Here is a 20,050-nt window from a genome sequence, read left to right as displayed (position 1 = left end):
ATCATGACTTGAAGGATCTGGAGAAAATGAGGGATGAAACCACATACGTAACCAAGGCAAGAGCATTCCAGAGCAAACTCATTATTTAGACCAAAAGTCAAACTGATATTAGCTCTTTTGTTACAGGTAGTATGAAGTGAAAAGAAACAGTCTCCCAGGAACCCAAATGCATAGAAAGGCAGTAGTACTAAAATGATACTCCTAGAAGAGCAACTGCAACTTTAAGGAAAAGATGCATTTTATTTAATAACCACGTACACAAATACACACACACACATAGACAGCTAAAACAGTATTTACTCTTACCAGGTGGGATGCACTGTGAAACTTTCAGGGAATATCAAGTACAAAGTTCCTGAGGCAGAGGAAAGCTTTGCATTTCTGAGGATCAGCTAGGGGAGCAGGGTGGCTGTGGCTGACCGCTAGGAGATGGCAGAGGGGTACGGGGATACTAAGGCAGAGCAGGCAAGGCCTGGGAGGGCATTATAAGGACTTTGGCTTATAACTGGAGACGAGAAACAATTAGAAGTTAAATAACCTAGAAGAATTTACAGTATGGGAAACACCTAAAAGACAAATGGTAGCTGGAGAATCAGTCCACAAATATGTATTGAGTTCATTCTCTTTACTAGGATTTCCCTAAGCACTGGACATACAGAATTAAAAAAACACATATCAGTCCTTGTCCTCGCAAAGCTTTAGTCTTGTTTAAATGACTAAGCAAATAAATCTAACTATACTAGGTGTGAGACGAACTGGGTGATTTATGAAAAAATAATGAGGGAGGACAGTCTACTCTAGGCTAGGCATGGGAGAAGGCCTTGAAGAAAAAAGACATGTACGGTGATATCAGTAACATACGTAGGAGTGAGTTAAGTGAAGAGGTATGAGGGACAAGAGCATTCTGAGCAGAAACTATCTGAAAAAAACCCTGAAGAAAAAAACAAATGGCATCGTCAGGGAACTGGAAGGCCATTGTGGTTGAAGCTAAGTGAGCCAAGAAGGATGAATGAAGATTTGGGGTTGAACTGTAAGGGCAATAAGACACCAAGAGTTTAAAGCAGGAGACCAAAAAGATTAGTTTTTGGTATTTTTAAAATATGACTCTAAAACAATGAGAGTAGAAGAGGTAAGACTGAATTCAGCACACCAGTCAAGAGCTATTGTAGAAGTACAGACAAAGATGGAGGTAGCATAAGCATGATGCACACGAGAACAGAAATCGATGGATAGTTTGAAAGATATTTAGGAGGCAGAAAAGACAGAATTTGATGATGGATTAGTCATGAGGATGAAGAAGGTCAAAGACGGCCAAGGCTGCCTAACTACTTTTCTTGACCTTTTCCATAGAGAAAAAAATACATTATCAATGTGATTCTTTTGGGAGGGAGGAACAAAAAAAGGTTGATCATATGTGACAAATGCCATTGTTGCCAATTGTCATAAAGAGGCTCAATTTGTACAATCAGTTTGTTCTATTTCTACCAATGCATAAAGTTTGACTTTGTTCAAAAGCAAAGCAGTTGGAGTCTACATTTTAAGTCTTCTGATAAATATTCATGTTGCTAGGATTATATACATTTATATAATTTATAGGAGGGAAAACCAATATTTTCTACAATATTCCATCCAAACTTAACTACTCCCAGGGCACCAAATACAATTTCCCAGTACACTAAAGAATTAGTTCTTTGCCAATAAATTGGAAGGTATGACCCTTAGAAGAAAAAGCCATCCCCTATTGTCGTCCATAGGTTCTATAAGACCACAGCTGTTACCAAAAAGAGGATACGTGTTTTTAGAGGAACAGTTGAATAAGTTAATGTCAGTGACTTGTTTATTTTAAACCATTAAAGATAAATTTAGTTATTCCAAGAAAAAAAAATGGCATTTTCTCTTCTAGAGACCATCAGATTCCTTGTCATGTGAACTCTGTTCTCTTAGCCTCTCTTCCAGGGAATCCTCAAACAATGCGAAGTGGGAGTCTTTTGTTTTCTATTAGGCCAGAAAAATAACAGTAAAATTTTTTAAAAGAAAAAAAATTTCATATAATATTTCTACTAGTATGAGGTTGAACCAACCTTAAGTGTTATTAACAGTCTGGCATCAGAGCAAACGGTCTTAGAATGTTAAATAAAATTAGACCTACAGGCTTTCTCTGTACCCTGAAATTTTTAAAAAAACAAAAAACAAAAAAACCTCAACAACTCATTATTTAGACCAAAAGTCAAACTGATATTAACTATTAATTCTTTGTTACAGGTAGTATGAGGTGAAAAGAAACAGCCTCCCAGGAACCCAAATGCATAGGAAGGCATTAGTACTAAAATTTTAGTACTTTAGTAAAATTTAGTAAAGGCATTTTAGTACTAAAATGATACTCCTAGAACAGCAACTTCAACTCTTAGGAAAAAATGCATTTTATTTAATGACCATGTACACAAATACAAACACACATATTCACACACATATTCAGCTAAAACAATATTTACTCTTACCAGGTGGAATGCATTGTGAAATTTTCTGCTCTATGTTCTTTTATTTTTTCTTAAACAACTCACAATTTAGTAATAAATTTTATAAACCACAAAGTTGTAACACATAAGAGCTCTAAAGCATTATCAATGCTAACTTATAATTTTAGGGAAATTTATAGTCTTCCCCCTTTTTAGAACTAACCCACAAGAGTATTCTATGTATTCAGAGAAAATAAAAGTTGATATAGCCTTGTTGCCATATATCCAGCCTGGACTTGGCGCCTGCTTTCATGTGCTTACATCACTATCTTCCCAGGCCCCAAAACTGAGCAAATGACTTGCAGCTAAGTAACAGGACCCTATGTCTGTATGCACTTTTGACCTAAAAATGTCCTTTTTATGTTCGTTATTCATTTTATTCTCACAACATCCCTGTGAGGTAGGCAGGCAAAATATTACCAGATTTACTTTACAGATGAAGTTAAGGTTCAGAGAGATTAAGTGACTGTCCTGGTTATCAAATAACTAGAAAGAGGCAGAGAAAATAAGAACCATTAACTTTTGGGTTGAGGTGCTTCGCTCTAAACCACAGAGCTTCTGAGAGTATAATCTGACCTCAAATATTTTTACCACTTCATCCTCCTTTTCTTACTGTTGACTCAAGTTTTTATAGGATACAACAAAAGATGTGATTCTAAACGTGTCCTCTCAAGTTTATGCTTCTCTACCAATGAAAAGTTATGGCCGCAGGATATAGATTCTTTTAGAAAGCACTGCTTCCTCAGCTCTAGTCTAAAAGAACATAAGCAACAGGAAAGACCCTAAAGGTGAAGGAAATTGAGAGACCAGAGAGGAGGCTATAAAATGGAATGAATTAATGGATTTTAGTCCCTTTAAGCTTTTACTTTTGTGACAGAGTTCAATGGAGAGCTTTAATATAGATGAGACTTGAGGCTTTTGAAGAGGATCTAAGTCTTGATGAAGTTATTCAAACTCAAATCTTGAACGCGTGATGATGGTAGGCCTCGGGGTCTTCAAAAACTTGTACTTGATGCTTTAAAACAAAACAAAGCACACAAAAAAATTCTACTAGCAAAACTGGTAAAACTGTTTAAAGGATTTTGAAAAGCTATAACTCTTTGGCCAGTAATTAAATCAGATCACTATACACCATACTAAAAGAACAAAAGGAGGAAAAGAAAACAAAGAGATTTTTAAGATATACTGTACAGAATAGCTTAATATATTCATTGCCTTATCTCTGATTAATATTCTTCACTTTAAATTGAAACGGAATTTAAAGTTCTTACTAAACCACCTTGGGCAGTAGTAAGATAAAATGATTTAATGATAATTTCCTGAAACTCTTTGATCACTACCCATGACATCGGTTTGTCTTAAAGGGCTTTTGATCTTTGAAAGCGCAGCCAAAATATTTGTTGGAGGAGGTGGCATACAATGAGGTTGATTTCATGGGGTGAAGAAACAAATTGAACTAGGAATATTATGTTTTGAAAATATTTAAACAGGGAAGAAAATGTAACAAAGCCTTAGAATGAAAAAATTCAGACCACTTTGCAGGTTCAAATGAATAACATCATAGATCTTACTGACTAGTTTTGTGCTATTTCTAACTTCCTTCTTTTTAGTTTACGTGCTCCTATAAACCTGCCTCCCCACCCCCCCGCCCAAGGAAATCTTTTGTTTTTAAAAATTAATAATTAATTTAGTAAGTAATATTTACTGAGTCTATACTTTGTGCCAGGCACTGCTCTAAACACTTTAAATAAATTCATTTCGTCCTCAAAGCAATCCCATGAATTAGGTACTACTATTATTCTCAATGTACAGATGAAGAAACAGAGGCACAGAGAAGTGAGAAATTCAGGCAGTTTATTTTACCTAGCCAGGAAACAGCAGAGTCAGGATTTAAACTCAGGTCTTCTGGCTCCAGAACATCAACCTTCACCGAGTACTCTACAAAACTGGGTTTAATACAACAAAATTTACCAGCACAAAGGCTTTCGCAAATCAGCATCTGTCACAATCTTTCACTGCATATTCTGATTAGCATGTGTAGTGACTAACTTAAGTCGCCCAGCTGTAGTAATGCAGACTCAATATGAACAGTCACTTCTCAGAAGTGCCATTCTGCAGGAATGTCAATAGTTTTAAAATAAACCATACCACTAAAATGTTAACAGTAATAGAAGATTATTGGTGGCTTTACTCCTTTTATCTGTTTGGTGTTCTATATAACCTAATATCTCTCTCTCTCTCTCTCTCTCTCTCTCTCCACACACACACACACACACACACACACACACGGGCAAAAGCAGGTTTACAATAATAATGCAAATAAATAATACAGTAATAAAAAAATAAAAGATTAAACTGTTTCATGTGCTCACAACTGTAAACCTACTTTTGCCCATACCTGTGTATATATGTATATATAAAAGTATGTATTTATTTCTATATGCTAATTCTTGTAAGTAGACATAGATTACCTGTACAATGAAAACTTTCAAGGTAGAGTAATATGGCAATAATGAAATAATAATAGCTATTATTTACTTATCACCTAATATAGACAAACCTTTTACATACATTATCTTTACTCTTCAGTAAATTGTTATTCTCCCAGTAAGACTGAAGCTTGAAATGAATAATAAAGTTAATTAATAGAACACCTAGTAGATACTGGAGGCCAGATTAAAACCTGTCTTAACTATTCTAGAATCCATGATCTTTCTACTGAAAAGAGTAAATATAACTTATTAAAGTTCAGGCAAGCTTATCATTTTGAATATCCATTAACATAGAGCTGTTTTCACCTAATCAAATGGGCCCGCATTACTACAGCTTTAGAATTAGTTGATCTGCCTTCTGACTTTCTTCTTGCCCTTGCCTGTCAACATGCCTGCCCCTAATAGGAGCACTTGGCACACTAGCAATCTGCTGCTTCTAGTCCACTGTTAAGTAAGCCTGTTAGAACTACGTCTACAAAAAAGTAAATAAAAGTGAGAAAGGACCTGCAGTGAGCATAGTTTGTGTCTTATATTTTGGAAGCTCAGGTTAATTTTTAAACTTATTTCCTGATTATGGGTGAGTGGAGTTTGGTGGATAAGTAACCAGTAGATAAGTTAGCTATCGTTGTTTAAATACAAGAGATAACAAAACATATACTCATACTATAAAAAGTCATTTTATTATACTGTAAAAAAATTAGGTTTGAAAGGGACTTTCCTATTAACCTAGCACAAGCTCCCATACAATGAGAAATCCTCTCGGCAACATCTCTGCTGTTCAAACCCTGCTTAAGCAACCCTCATGGCCTGGCGTCCAGTGCCTCTAGAAACAATCTGCTCCTTTGTTGACTAGTTCTATACCTTCTCTCAGTTAGAATTAATTTTGGCCTCAACAGAAACAAATGTACTTCCTATGGAGTTTCTCCACCCCTTCCAAAGTCTTCTATTTTCTGAACAAAATAATCCCAGTCCCCTCAATCTAGATCAGCACAATTGTCCTTTCATACAACGTTTCTCAAAAATGATGAAAACAATTCTCTTTTCCTTCAAGGCATGTCTAACAATGAAACCAATTTTTGTACATTCATATTTTGTAGGTGAATAGATCTAGTTAATCCATCTTGGTCATATACGATTAGAATGCTAAGAAAGATTTAGGGACATAGCTCAAATTCAAATTGAACAGCAATAAATTTTTGAGTTCTCCCTTCTTTTTCCCCTCCCCCAAACAATACCACAAAACAGAACCTTAAAAGATACTCTTAACCATGACACATTGCTAGACTTAAGTTTTCTCACTCTCAGGCTTTCGTCTACCTTCCCATCACTTAAATCCTGTAACGGTCCTAAAACAAACAAAAATTCTTTAAGCTACTCTCACAATCATTAATTAGCCTATGACAGGCCCAGCTCTGAGGCCTTAAAATTCTGACTATTTTTTTCTGTTGGATTAACTGAGTATCTTCCTAAAATTTTTTTGTTTTCCAGAAAATTTTGTATATATTATACATATATAATATATATAATATGTACATACACTTTATATACACAATGTACTCTCTCTATATGTGCATAGACACACATGTATGTAGACATACCTATATATGAATCTTCCCCAGTTCTATGTTATCTACATGTAAGTTTTACATTCATGTTCATCTCCTTTCTTGCTATATGTTACCTTTGCCACATTCACCTTGACTTGGGAAAACACAATCAACCCTTGTATGCAATTCATTACTATCCATTCTCTTAGCAAGAATAAGGAGTCCCACTCTAGGCATCCTAGTTGTGATTCAACCCAAGGATCTCAAAAAGCAAAGCATCATTTAATCATAATGACCATAAGCAAAACATTCTGAAGTATGGTATAAAATACCTGACATACTACAACATGGTCGTTTCATTAATCATGATGCAGCCCCTAGATTAGTGGCCTTTTTTTATTTTAAACAGTTACACAATTAGTGGTATCATATGGATATGTATCTTATATAGCTTATTCTCAAGCAGGTCTCAAATAAATTCCTCTACTACTAAAATGAAAATTACTATATCTTTAAATTTCTTGTATAACTCATTTTATTCACCTATTACTATTATTCCAAATTTCCCACAATGGAAGTGCAGAAAGACAAAGATGGCCAGAGAGGTGAAAATCACCTGGAATTTTTGCTGAGTCCCAAGGCAAATATTCAGCCAATTCAATGTAATATCATCAATATAGAATATGACTATCCATATATAACTAAATGATCTTCCTGGTTTACTAAAAACAATCCATTCTTTGAAATGATTTAGGCCAATTCTAAAAATCAAAACAAAGTGAATAACTAAGATTTGTTTAAAATCTAGAGTCCCTAAATAGCAATTCAAATAAAACAAAATCCATCCCATTCAGTAATAATGAGAGGCCAGAAGAACCTTGCCAATGTAGGACAAACCTAGCTTGCAAACCGAAGTATCATCCATGTTACCTCAAGAAGTCAGCCACATGCTATAAACTATATAACAGCATTGAATTTGGCAGCACTAAACACTTAGTTCAGCACAAATTATTAAGCATGATAATCTAATGTCAAAGTTAAAACTATTAAAACATCGTCAAACCTTCCATGCAGCTCTGTAAAGGAACTTAACTCACTGTGCAACCCTGTTCCTCTGACTAGTGCAAGTAATTTATAAGAACAAAAGTTATAAGAAATAGTAAGTATTAGGCCCCCTAATTATGAAGTTAGCCTAAAGCTTTGCTGTTTGTTTCTTAAAAAAAAAAAAAAGGTTTTTTTATCCTCACCTGAAGACATTTTTTCACTGCTTTTAGAGAGAAGGGAAGGTAGAGAGGAAAGGAGAGAGAGAAACAGCAACGTGAGAGAGAAACATCAATGGTCGCCTCCTGTAGGAGCCCAGACTGGGGATCATATGTGCCCAGATTAGGGATCGAACCCACAACCTAGACATGTGCCCTGACTGGGAATTGAACCTGCAACAGTTCAGTTACAGAATGATGCTCCAACTGAGCCACACCAGCCAGGGCTATTTGTTTCTGAGTATTATAAAAATATCATGTTCACAGTTAAAAAAAAAATCCACCAGAAAGAGAATACAAAAAATTATGAGTCTTTTTTGTACTTCAGACCTGTAGTTTCATTCATCAGGAGTACTCCCCGTCTAGACAGATAGATAGATAGATAGATAGATACATACATACATACATACATACATAGGTACATAGATAGATATAGAGATAAATATAACATAATAGTGTATTATATAGATTTGAAAAATTTTGCATGTGTCTATAAATGTATGCTTTTAAAAACAAATGAAAACAGACTATACATATAGTTCTATATTGTTTTTCTCAGTTAACAATGTATCTCACAGAGATTTTTTCATATTTCCACCTATGGACCTGCTTCATTCTTTCTAAGAACTGAAAGAACTGCAAAGTACTACATTGTATGAAGGCATTTATTTATTCAGAACTTGATAGTTGTTTTTTAAATTTAACATAATATGATGATGAGTATCTATACATACAAATTTTTTATAAAAGTTCAAATATACCCAAAAGAGGAAACTCCTAGGACTGTTGTCAGATTTGAGAATGGAACAAATTCTAAATTAGAAGCCAGTGTATCTACAAAGGAGACCAGGAACAACACAAGTTTAATGTTAAGTGATTAAAAAGTTACCAAACATTATCACAAAGTTAGAAGTTAAAGTTTTAAAAATTAACAACCTCCTAAGCTAGGAAGGGTAAAATAGAAAAAGAGAGAAATTTTATCCCCTAGGCTGGAAAGATAAAAGGCCTGGAGAATGAATCATCTAAGAGATTTTTAAAAAGAAGAACAAAGAAGAAAAAAGAAAAACAAAATAGCACTAATAAGGCAGGATATGAAAAAAAAGACATTTTTGGGCCTCTTCTCTTGCTTCAACCTAAGGCATAAAATTGGCCGCAAGATTTGAGACCTGTATTATTACAGAGCCAAAATTGGATATGAGATGATTTAAATGACTATTTGAGGCTTCATTCCTACAGGACAGATTGATAGGTCGATACACTCTACCAGACTTTAAAGTGTTGTAAGGAACTTCTAAAAAAAAAAGGAAGGAAGGAAGGAAGGAAGGAAGGAAGGAAGGAAGGAAGGAAGGAAAGAAAATAGAAGGAAGGGAGGGAGGAAGGGAAGGAGGGAGGGAGGGAAGGAAGGGAGGAAGGAAAGAAGAAAGAAAAAGGGACGGAAGGGAGGGAGGAGAAAGCAGAGTAGTAATCTTCCAGGAATACTATATCTTGTCAATCACTTCTATTTCTGATCAATTTTATGGGTAAATAGTAATGACTGCCTCATAAACACAGAACAAACCTCTCTTTGGAAGGTCCACATTAAAACATAATTTTAAAGAGATTCAGCCTATATTTTCAATCATAATCGTACAATTTCCTAGACCAATCCAGGGCTATTCTCTCATCTAACATAAAACAGAGTCAATAACTTACCTTGCCCAAAGTGCTAGGATTTGAATGCCACAATACAAAATGACTCATGTTTTTGTCCATTAATGGTCCGTGGATTTCTTTAAATGAAGTTCATGTTAGAGTCCATGGATGTCAGTGTTCTGCAAAACTGAAAACCTCAAGAATGTCAATGCACACACCTAAGTTACCACTTGGATTCCAATTTATTACAAATAATAGTTATAATAGTTACTATTATGAATACAGACATTTAGATATGCAAAATAAATGGACATGACATTTAACAGCAGACTGAGGTAGCAAAATTAGACTTTAAGTAAGACATTAAAATTAATGTAAATCTAGAGGATCTCAAAACCTTACTTTCTACCATATTTATACGTATTGTAAAGTTGACACCATAGTAGGAGCATACAGTGATGGAGGTGATTTGGATACCAACACTTTCCAGACACTGGGAAAAGAAGTTTGAAAGGCAGGCAAACTTTTTAAATTTAAATGACCACAAAATTTATTTACATATCTACCTTTGTTATTTCCAACCTATTTTTAGGAACATCTTAGATTTTTTAAATCTAAAAATGTTCACTAGTTTCGTCTTTATTTTTAAAAGGTCATACATTCCAATCTAATGATAAAATTCTAGAACCTCTAAGAAGCTATTATTACTTCATGGGACTAGTGATTCATGTCCAGATCCCATTACACAGCCTGACAACCGAAAACAATGTGGTTACAGTACTAGTTCTTTAGGTCTATTCCCACTCCTTATCATATTTAAGACATCTAAACAAATAGTTTACAAAGGAAACAATTTAATCTTTAGGGATTTATTCTTTTGGAGGCTTCCTACAACTGTTTGGAAGAAGTTAACCTTATGTGAACACACCAGGTGAAAACTTTGTTATGAAATAATTCTCATTTACATCTCAAATGTTAAATACCCCAATATAAGAAAGATAACATTAAGAAAAAGTGAATTCATATTTATGAAAAGAAAGCACTTAGAACAAAGTTTTAGAAGCTCAGTGCTACAAATGCAGCTTATCATTTGATGGCCAACTCCTCCCCCGTATCATTCATCTGGAAGTTCTTTCCAGAAAAGTGAAGGTAGCTGAAAGACGCCAAATGAATCGCCTTATCCTCTCTACCCGCACCGGGGAAAAACATGAAGACACATTTCTAAATTTCAATAACCACAAAACAACAATGTCCTGAATCTCTACTGCACCGGCATCCTCATAAATCACTGGTCGACATACTTAAGCTGGAATCACTTCTCCATTCAGAGGTAGGGACACTGAAATTGGGGAGAAGGCCCCCCCGCCCCCCACCCGAGCTGAGGCAGAACCAGCTTCGTACGTTCATTAGTTCACGTCCGACAGCATCTAAAGAATGCCTAATAGTGTGGCAAAGCACTGTCCTGGATGAAGTCTTGAGGAGACCAAGTCTCTGTCCCCTACGAACCGAGCTGCCCTACGAGGTCAGTGTAGGTGGAATATTAACTCTAGGTCAACTCTTCTCGGTGTCCGGGCTCCATCTCTCCACCCCCGAGCGCCAATGCTCCGGAGCCCATGACCCCCAGCCACGTCCGATTCCTCGACGACTTTGGCCCTCACGACCCCATTCCCAAAGTTCCTCGCATCCCTATCACCCCAGAGAGTCCCACGCCAAGGAGCCTTTCCCCCAGCCACCCCTCTAACGTGAGATCCACCTCCACCGGCCCGCGCGTAAGACCGCGAGCAAAGTCGGCCACCAACCCTAACTCCCACCCTTGCCCGGGTCCAGGTTCGGCCAGCAGGTTACCTGTGTCCGGGATCCGAGGTTCCAGGAGGACCACTGAAGGGGTTCCCCGCCCATTGCGACGCCCTCCACGACCTGGCACCGCCTTCAGGGCGGGACTTCCTGCGCCTCGCATCCGGCCGGTTGCCACCAGAGCCAGAAGCTGCTCAGCGCCCAATCCATCCACTGAAGTCATTTCCGACCTGTACCGCAGTTCCCTCGGGATCCAGGCGGTCTCCAAGCCTTGTTTACCGGTAATAGTTCAGCTGAGGCTTTATCCTTAGAACAAAAAAATTCAAAGAATGTTAAAACTGAAAATAATTTTAGAGATAATCATTTAAGTGGAGTCTCAAAATGCTCACCACCTCCCCCACCTCATACCCCCAAGTGTCTCAAGGTGTTCATAAGGTAAAAAGTCCACCTTGAAGACCTTCACTCTCAAGTAAAAAAAGAGCTAGGAAAATCCCAGCCCACAGCAGACCAGAGCAATTGTAACCTAGGAGATACAACACAATTCTGATGATCATTTTGTTTAAAGTAATATAAATTTAGCCACTTTAAAATGGAGCTGGATTTGCCACCGCAGAGGAACTGCCTTGCACATCTTAGGGCTCAAACCTTTGGAATGTTGAAACAGGGCAAAATAACCTTTGAACTGAGCCTAAATCAACATTATGCCCCAAAGAACTGTTTGCAACCATAACAAGAAAGCAGATATGACTACTGGACTGAAGTGTCACTATGTTAGCTTTTCTGCACCAACAGAAATGCTATCCTTTTATTAATGTAATTTTTCCCCTTTCCTTTTTCTTAAAAATCCCTTGCCTTTGTATTCTAATTGGAACACTATTTGGGTTTCTGCCTGAGTCAGTGATTCCCCCAAAAAGCTATTGTTTTCTATCTCGAATAAATGCTTGTTGCCTTTCACTTAGAAAGGCCTTTGATTTTTTTAGGTTAACAATTTGAACGATCTGGTCTGGTCACTGCTGGGTTCATTTCACAAGCAGTAGCCCCCTCTTCTGTGAGCCCTACCTTCAATTTTAACTGGACAGACAGGAATAAGTTACTGATCCAAGCAGTTCCTGAAGGTAAACATAAAGACTGTGAATGCACTGCCCATGACATGGCACAATTTTATTTAGACTTTTCTATGGGAAGCAATTTCTCTTAAATATACAGCCTTTGTTTTTGGACTATGACAAAGCTAACATAGGTATTAGTAGTAAAATTTTGGTAATGACTCTGTGTTCCAAATAACCAGGTAATCCCGTAGACCTACAGAATAGTTGGCATAAATGAATTTAAGGTTTTTTTCCAACTCTTATAAAAAAAGGCCAATGATATTTTTAATGAGTCTAGGGACCATAGGGATTAAATAATCTGAAAATCACTGAATTAGCCAGGGGCAGTCAGTTTTAGAACCTAAGCCTCCTGACTCCATTCATTCATTTATTTATTCAGCCATTAGAGACACCAGGCCAGGCTTTAGGGATACAAAGATGAATAAGATAATCCTGCCTGTAAGGAGCTTCCTATCTGGTGAGGGAGGCAGACCTTTTAGTGGAAAAATAATTCAATGTCAATGTTATCATAGATTCATCTAGTTCCTTCATTCAACCAATACACTTTCCCCCATGCTCCCAATATACTAAAAGTTGATAAAAATAAATACAAAATATGATGTTCTGAATTAAATTTTAAGTCATTTGAACAGCATTTTTAAGAATTTCAAATAATCATAATTTATACAGCTGTTAGAGTCAGCTTGTTTGGGTTGTATGCCTAGCTCTGCCATTAAATAGCCATATGAACTAAATTACTTCACTTCTGGGCTTCAATTTCCTCTTGCAGGTCCTTTCTAGAGAAGGCCTTGTTCGGCCCAGGAGAAAATGCATGGCACTTCCCACTGTGACCACTAGATGGCCGGCTAACTTTCTCCCACCCTCCCTCCCTTCCTACCTCTTGGCTTTTCTGACCAAAGTCATCATCACCTATCTGAACAGCTTCTTATACGGGTAACAACTGAGTATCCAAAGACTCCCAGAAATGACAGGTCTGAAATGTTTCTTGAAAAATGAAAGAATAGATGGATTCCAGGTCTCATCTGTCTCATACTACTACTACCCCTTTCTCCTATTAAAATACTTCAGTACTTCCTCTTTTTGAAAGCTAAACTGATAAGAAGAGGAAGAAAGGATGAGATAATATGTAGGAATTGGGTTAGGAGCAGAATGCAAGTTGGATTGGGAGGGAAATGCAAAAGCTATTGCATTGCATTGCATTGCATTGCATTTCAAAGTGAACATTAGTACACTTGACTTATGAATGAAATAATGTCTAAGACTTATTTTAAAATCATATGGGAATGTTCAGATGATTAAGACTGGTCATATAATGATATTGTTGAAGCTGGGTATATTGCGTTTCATATTCTTTCTTTGTGTGTGTATGCTTGCAAATTTACACAATACAAATTTAAAAATAAGAGAAACCGTGAGTGCATTTTCCTTGCTCTAGACAAGACCGAATTCATACTATCCCACTGAATCTCAGTTAGGATACCTTTGCCTGACATTACAGAAAACTTGTCACGGGTTGATTTTTTTGAAAGTAGACACCGATACGGAGATGTGGAGAATGATTTTTTTTTTTTTAATTAGGAATGAACAGCAAGCAGAATTGGTCAGAGGAAGAAGCTGAACTACTATTCAGGCCCAAGGAAGCCTCAGCCAACCTGGAAGGGAGCTCTAGAGTAAGTACTAGTCCTCAGAGTATCCTGTGTCAGGCTGAAATGGCCAGTTCTTTATACTGGACACAGTCTGCCTTGGGAACGGTGTGATCTCAGACAAGGACGCTCTCTGTTGCTGAGGGAGATCCTGAAGAAGCTGACAGCTGGGGCTGCCTGGACAGCTCATCTTCGCGTCCTCCGTGAAATGCAACACAAACCTGCTTTAACAATAAGGGGATTTATTGACTTCTGTAACTGGACTGCTATGACAGGCAGCAGGGCTGGTTACTCCAGCACCTTAATGATATCATCCAGAACCCATATTTATTTTCTTCTTTTCCCTCCCTTCAGTGGCATCTGCTTCAGCTTATGAACAGCTTCTCTCAAAGTGACAAATGGCTGTAGCAGTTTGTCTGCACATCTACATGCCGTGTACACTCCCAGAGGGGATGGAACAGAGTCAGTAATTCCAAGGGGATTCTCAGGCTTGAAAAGAGAAAAATACACATTAATTTTTGAACTGGACACTCTGCTCTCTACAACTTTTATCTTGTCAACTTTTTTATAGGGCTTCACATTAGTTATCATTAAATGTCATATTGTCACAAACTCAACCTAGAATTCTGTATCAGCTGGAATATGCAGGGTATACTGCAATATATAAACAAACCCCAAACCTAAATGTCTTTAAAACAAGCCTGATTACTTTCTTACTCAGAGCTACAAGATTACTTTGGGTCTACAAAGGGCTCTTCTCCTTGTAATCACTCAGGAACCCAAGATGATAGAGCAACCACTATTTTGAATACTGCCAGTAGCTAATCCAGAGGAAAAAAGAATCTTGTGAAGTGCCACCACTTCTGCTTACATTTTATTGGCCACAGCAATGTCCCATGACCTCACTTCAGGTGGGCAGGGAAGTGCAATCCTATTATGTGGTAAGAGGGGAGAAAATGAGGATATTCATGAATAGCACCAATGACTCTTACAAAGTCAGCTCTATATTTTAGGCCTTACTGATACAAACTCATCTAGAATTCAACCGTATCAATATGTGGATAAAGTACAAAGCAGCAGAAAAATTCCTAACAGTTTCTCTCTTTTAATTCTATTATATTATGAGCAATTATGTTATGCATGTATATGAAATTGTTCTGACAATTGTTCTGAATCAGAATGTCCCAGAGTGAGTGCCAGATGTGTCTATTTTAAAAATCCATGCTTCCCCCTCCCTCATGAAGATCTAGTGTCCCATAAAACTGTAAAGCAAGCAACCGAGGGCAGGTATCATGTCTATTTTTGCTTGCATTTCAGTAGCTTTGTCTAGTACACATAACTGCTCAATAAAAACATGATCAGTCAAACATTATACATAAAACAAAATTATAAAATAGCTTATATCATATTCACAAGGATTCCATTATTTAACCTTGTTAAATCTCTCTAGGAATCTCAATACAACATTTCTTTTAATTTTCAATGTATTAATCCTCTCAGAAACTGAAATAACATTAATTTTGCATATCTTGTTCTTAGTGAACACCATATATCTTTGGTAATCACAACTTCCTTTTCCCAAACCATTTCCTTAATGAATTATTCCAAAATTTCATAAGGTATTGATTTAAAACTCACCAGTCTACCACATCTTTAATCATCTCTTTGCCTATTCAAAAATCAAAACATTTGCCCATCTTTAGTCTTCTGGTCCCTTTCCTTTTCCTTGGGATTTCTCAAAGCTATAATCATGTTGGAAAATCTTCAGGCTTAAAATCAAAGCATTTTGATGGGAAAACCTAGAAATACATAACAGATGCTAGAATATTTGATGATTCTATTAATGGAGGTATGAGTAATACCTCATGTTTTACTTTGACCTTAACAATCCATGGTGTATTAGTTTGAATCCTATTTGCTATTCAAAGCAGATGGAAATATAATCCCAGAGAAAAGACACAATTTAATTTGTTCCATCTCAAAGGAACATAAAACTAAGAATGGCTAATAACATGACTACTTTTATTGATTGCTTTTCATAAGCCAGACAAATTCTAAATGTGTATTTACTCAAAAAGAAGTAGACCACACTTAGTAACAAAGAAAGATACAATTCATATTTAAGAACAACTGGCCTCATAAGAATTTTTAAAAAATGGAACAGCAAGTATCAACAAGGATGTGAAGAAATTGGAAACCTCATATATTACCTTATGTACTGCATGCCAATGGAGCCAAAAAGTGTAGCAGTTCCTCAAAAAGTTAAATATAGCATTACCACATAACCAAGCAATTTACTTCTAGGTATATACCCAAGAGAATTAAAAACATAGTTTACCCAAAACCATGTGTACGAAGTGTTCATAGCAGCATTATTCATATTGGCCAAAAAATGGAAAGAGCCCAAATATCCATCAATGGATAAATGGATAAACAAAATGTGGTGCATATGTGAAATATTATTTAGTAATAAAAAGGAATGAAGTACTGATACATGCTACAACATGGATGAACCTTAAAAACATTTTGCTAAGTGAAAGAAACCAGATACAAAAGGCCACATATTGTGTGATTCTATTTATATGAAATGTCCAGAATAAGCACATCCAAAGAGATTAGTGTTCTCTATGACAATAGATTAGTAATTGCTAAGGGATAAGGAGGAAGGGGAACGGCCTGTACAGGGGTTTTTTTGAGGTGATTAAAATGTTCTGGAATTAGAGCGTGGTGATGGTGTACAACCTTATGAATACAGTAAAAACCACCAATGTACATTTTAAAAGGGTGAATTGCATAGTATGTAAGTGTCATCTCAATAAAAATTATCCTTTAAAGAAAAGAGCTCATCACTTGACATTTAAAAGGGGAAAAATGTCTAAGGATAAGAAAAAAAGAGTAAACATGAGTTAAGGAAACATGAATATTACCTGATTTGATGACAGGTGCAGAATATAGAGAATAGATGTTACTTAAGGGGCCATTGACAAATACGAAGAGTGTCTTGAACTACAGATACCTTATTGTTGGGAAATGCCCTGTATGCAGGGACTGTAGCCCTGCCGACAGGCCAGAGGGCCCCAAGGCTGGAGCTGAGCAAGGAGGCCTTGGGAAGACAGGCCACTGAGGAGATGAAACCTGTCCTCCTGACAGGGGCGCAGCCCCTGCCTCCCTCACATCACCCTGTTTGGCCCCGGAGGATGGCTGGTTAGTCAATGATGGGTAAGATCCCTTGATGGAAGGGGCAACCTAAGACAGGCACAGCCACATGGGCATCAGGGAAGAACTTGGGGGACACGGAAAAGGGCTAAAAGACCCTCACCCCTTGGCTTTGATATGGCTGGGGTCCTCATTCTTCTGAAAGAAGTCTCCTTATTTCCTGGCTGCCTTGACCTCCCCCTGCCTGGCTCAGGTTTGAAACAGAACTGGAAGTAGCCCTAAACTGGATCTGGTGGTTCCCAGGGGAAATCAGGCCTAGAAGTAAATTCTTTGAAGCATGCTTTGTTTTTCCCTCAAAAGCTATGATAACCAGCTCATGCTGGGAAGGAAATTTACATTACTCACAGACCCTGACCCTAAACTCTTTGGTGCTCTTATGTTTACACTCTCATGTTTACTCGTCTTGTCTCAGACCCATGTAAATGGACCCATGTAAATTGGTGTGTTACTGACATTTGTTTTCCTCAACATCATTTATTCTCTGTGAATATTAACATATTGATGTAATGAGATCACCTGGACATTCCTATTACCTAGCCCCATTGATAACCCTTTCAATAAAAGCCTTTGGACAAAGGGGCTGAGGACTTTCTCCACTAGAGGGAAGAGCCGCCCTGTCTCCTGGCAGACAGAGAAGTGTCTGGAACGATTTATTATTTCCCCCATCTGTGACAACCCCCGGGATGGGCTCTACGGGACTCAGAGTCCATGCTCCCTCCCTCAGCTGGCTCCGGACAGGGACCCTCAGATCCGGAGTCTGGCGTCCCTCTCACACCTTACCATATGGGAAATGGTGATTCCTGAGAAGGGACCTAAATAGAGCAGGCTTAGGATAGACTTGTTAGTATTTTTAACTATTTGATGAAAGACCATACTGTTAAAGGGAGACAATGTATAACAAAAATGGAATCAGGGAATAATTACCTCTGAGATCAAAAGTAGAACCAGGGAGCCCTGAATGGTGTGGCTCAGTTGTCTGGCATCATCCCACAAAGCAAAAGGTTGTGGGTTTGACTCCTGCTCAGAGCACAAACCTGGGTTGCGGGTTCAGTCCTTGGTTGGGGTGTGCACAAGAGGCAACCAATCGATGTTTCTCTCTCACGTTGATGTTTCTCACCCTCTCTCCTTCCCTTTCCCTTTCTCTAAAAATAAATAAATAAAATCTTTTTTAAAAAAGTAGAACCAGGGAGATGAAAGTCCTAGGAATTATTTCAATCAGTGAAGATAATTAAGGTGACTCAGCCATTTTTACCGCAGTAGGATCTTCTTTAGGAATCCTGATAGCTTATCTTCGTCATTAAGATATTGAATATGCAAGTGCATATCTCCAAGGCTCAACACTTGAGCAAGTCAGTTAAAATTACAGAAATTGTCATTACTGCTATTATTGGTATATTGAAAAAATTATTTATATATTCCATCTTTTAACACTTATGTGAGCAGCTTTTCTCTTCAGGTGTCAACCAACTTCACTGTGGAAGAGTGTACTTACCCCTCATTTCTTCACTGTATTTGTTAGCACAGGTTGAAATTCTTTAACATGTAAAATTTCTTTCTCCTGTAAGAGTCGATGGTGGGTCCAGTCAGCGGGGCACCCCTACTCCACAAAATCATTCGGAAAGTCAGGGTTCTATGTCTGGCTCTATTCTCCCCTGGGGCCTGTGTCCATTTGTTTCCCATAGGGAAGTTGGAAAGAAAACATGAGAGATTTTATCACTCTAGCTGGAAAGCAATATTTTCATTTGTTCTGGAAAAACTTGACTGATAGTTCTGATGGCTTCACATCACTATCAAATGAAGTTTCACAACACAAGACCCTGGGTTCCAAGACAAATAGATCACTGATGCAGCAAAAGTTAAGTGTAGGTAGCCACCCCTGTTCTTAGTGTGAGTACATATCTGCATCTTCTATCACAAAATTTCTATATTTACATTCTTTTATTTTTATTTCAAGTTTTAATGAGCCACTTCTGATCAACTGATCTATTTTCATGTGCTGCAATCCAGTGGCAACCAAGAAGACATTTTAACAAGCAAAGCAGCAACATGCAAATCATGTGGAAGTACATTAGCCAAGAGGACCAACATCCTGTTAGGTAGCACTTATTGAGACAAAGTAAATGAGAAGGCAATCTGAGAACAGAACAAGTCATCACAGTGATCAAGAGACTTAACAGTCAAGCAGTCTGTAAGCAGCAGCATGGTAGCATCTGCTCAGTTGGCTTGCCACACTTTCAGACTCGGCTCATAAGAACCCATAATAGACTTAGGCAGTTTATTATTTACACTGACAGCAAAAAAACAAAAGATCAGTATGTTTTCAGCTCCCTGTGTCCCTAGTCCCACTGGGTAACACCAAAAGAGGGCTAGATGACAGAGGACAGGAACCAGTGGATCGTTCTGTTACCGAGGAGCAAGGCAGGGTCAGCACTTGCAGGAACCTAAGTCCTGACTTTAAATTTTAAAGGAATCTTTACATTTTACAGAAATTTGCCTAAGAGCAGGGAGGGAGGTTAGGGATGGGGCCCGCAAAGCAGCAAGTTCTGGGTTCAACGGGAACTTGTATCTGACTTCCCCAAGAGAGGGATGAGAAACTCTCTCAAACAGCTCCCCGCCATCCTCATCTTCCCTTGCTCCAGGAGGAATTTCCGGTCATTCAGGACTGTTCAGACTTGCCTACATGGCCTTTCTGGAGGCATTTAAAGTTGCTAGGATTCCATGGTGGAGTTGTTCCCCTAGAGACCAATGTCTGAAATAGGGAGACAAAGCTGAATTTACTATTTCCTATATAGCAAGGGAAAGCTATGCTGGTCATGCACAGTCTCAGTAAGCAGAGCAAACT

The 20,050-nt window shown here is 37.7% G+C and overlaps 1 long non-coding RNA gene across 1 annotated transcript; it reads right to left on the bottom strand.

Annotated features, from left to right (window-relative positions):
* Positions 1-2,420: 2,420 nt before the first annotated feature.
* On the bottom strand, positions 2,421-11,353 carry LOC129079968 (uncharacterized). The gene is made up of 4 exons (XR_008530118.1): positions 11,292-11,353; positions 9,507-9,633; positions 4,380-4,462; positions 2,421-3,531 (listed from the first exon to the last, which is right to left on the bottom strand). It is a non-coding gene; the product is annotated as an uncharacterized LOC129079968 (long non-coding RNA).
* Between the last annotated feature and the right edge of the window lie 8,697 nt (positions 11,354-20,050).

The sequence above is a fragment of the Pteronotus mesoamericanus genome, unplaced genomic scaffold (genome assembly GCF_021234165.1).
Source record: "Pteronotus mesoamericanus isolate MK-2021 breed Mesoamerican mustached bat unplaced genomic scaffold, CSHL_Meso_final contig_82, whole genome shotgun sequence".
Classification (NCBI taxonomy): domain Eukaryota; kingdom Metazoa; phylum Chordata; class Mammalia; order Chiroptera; family Mormoopidae; genus Pteronotus; species Pteronotus mesoamericanus.
Note: the sequence above shows the minus strand (reverse complement) of the source record. Positions and strands in the feature narration are given on the sequence as shown.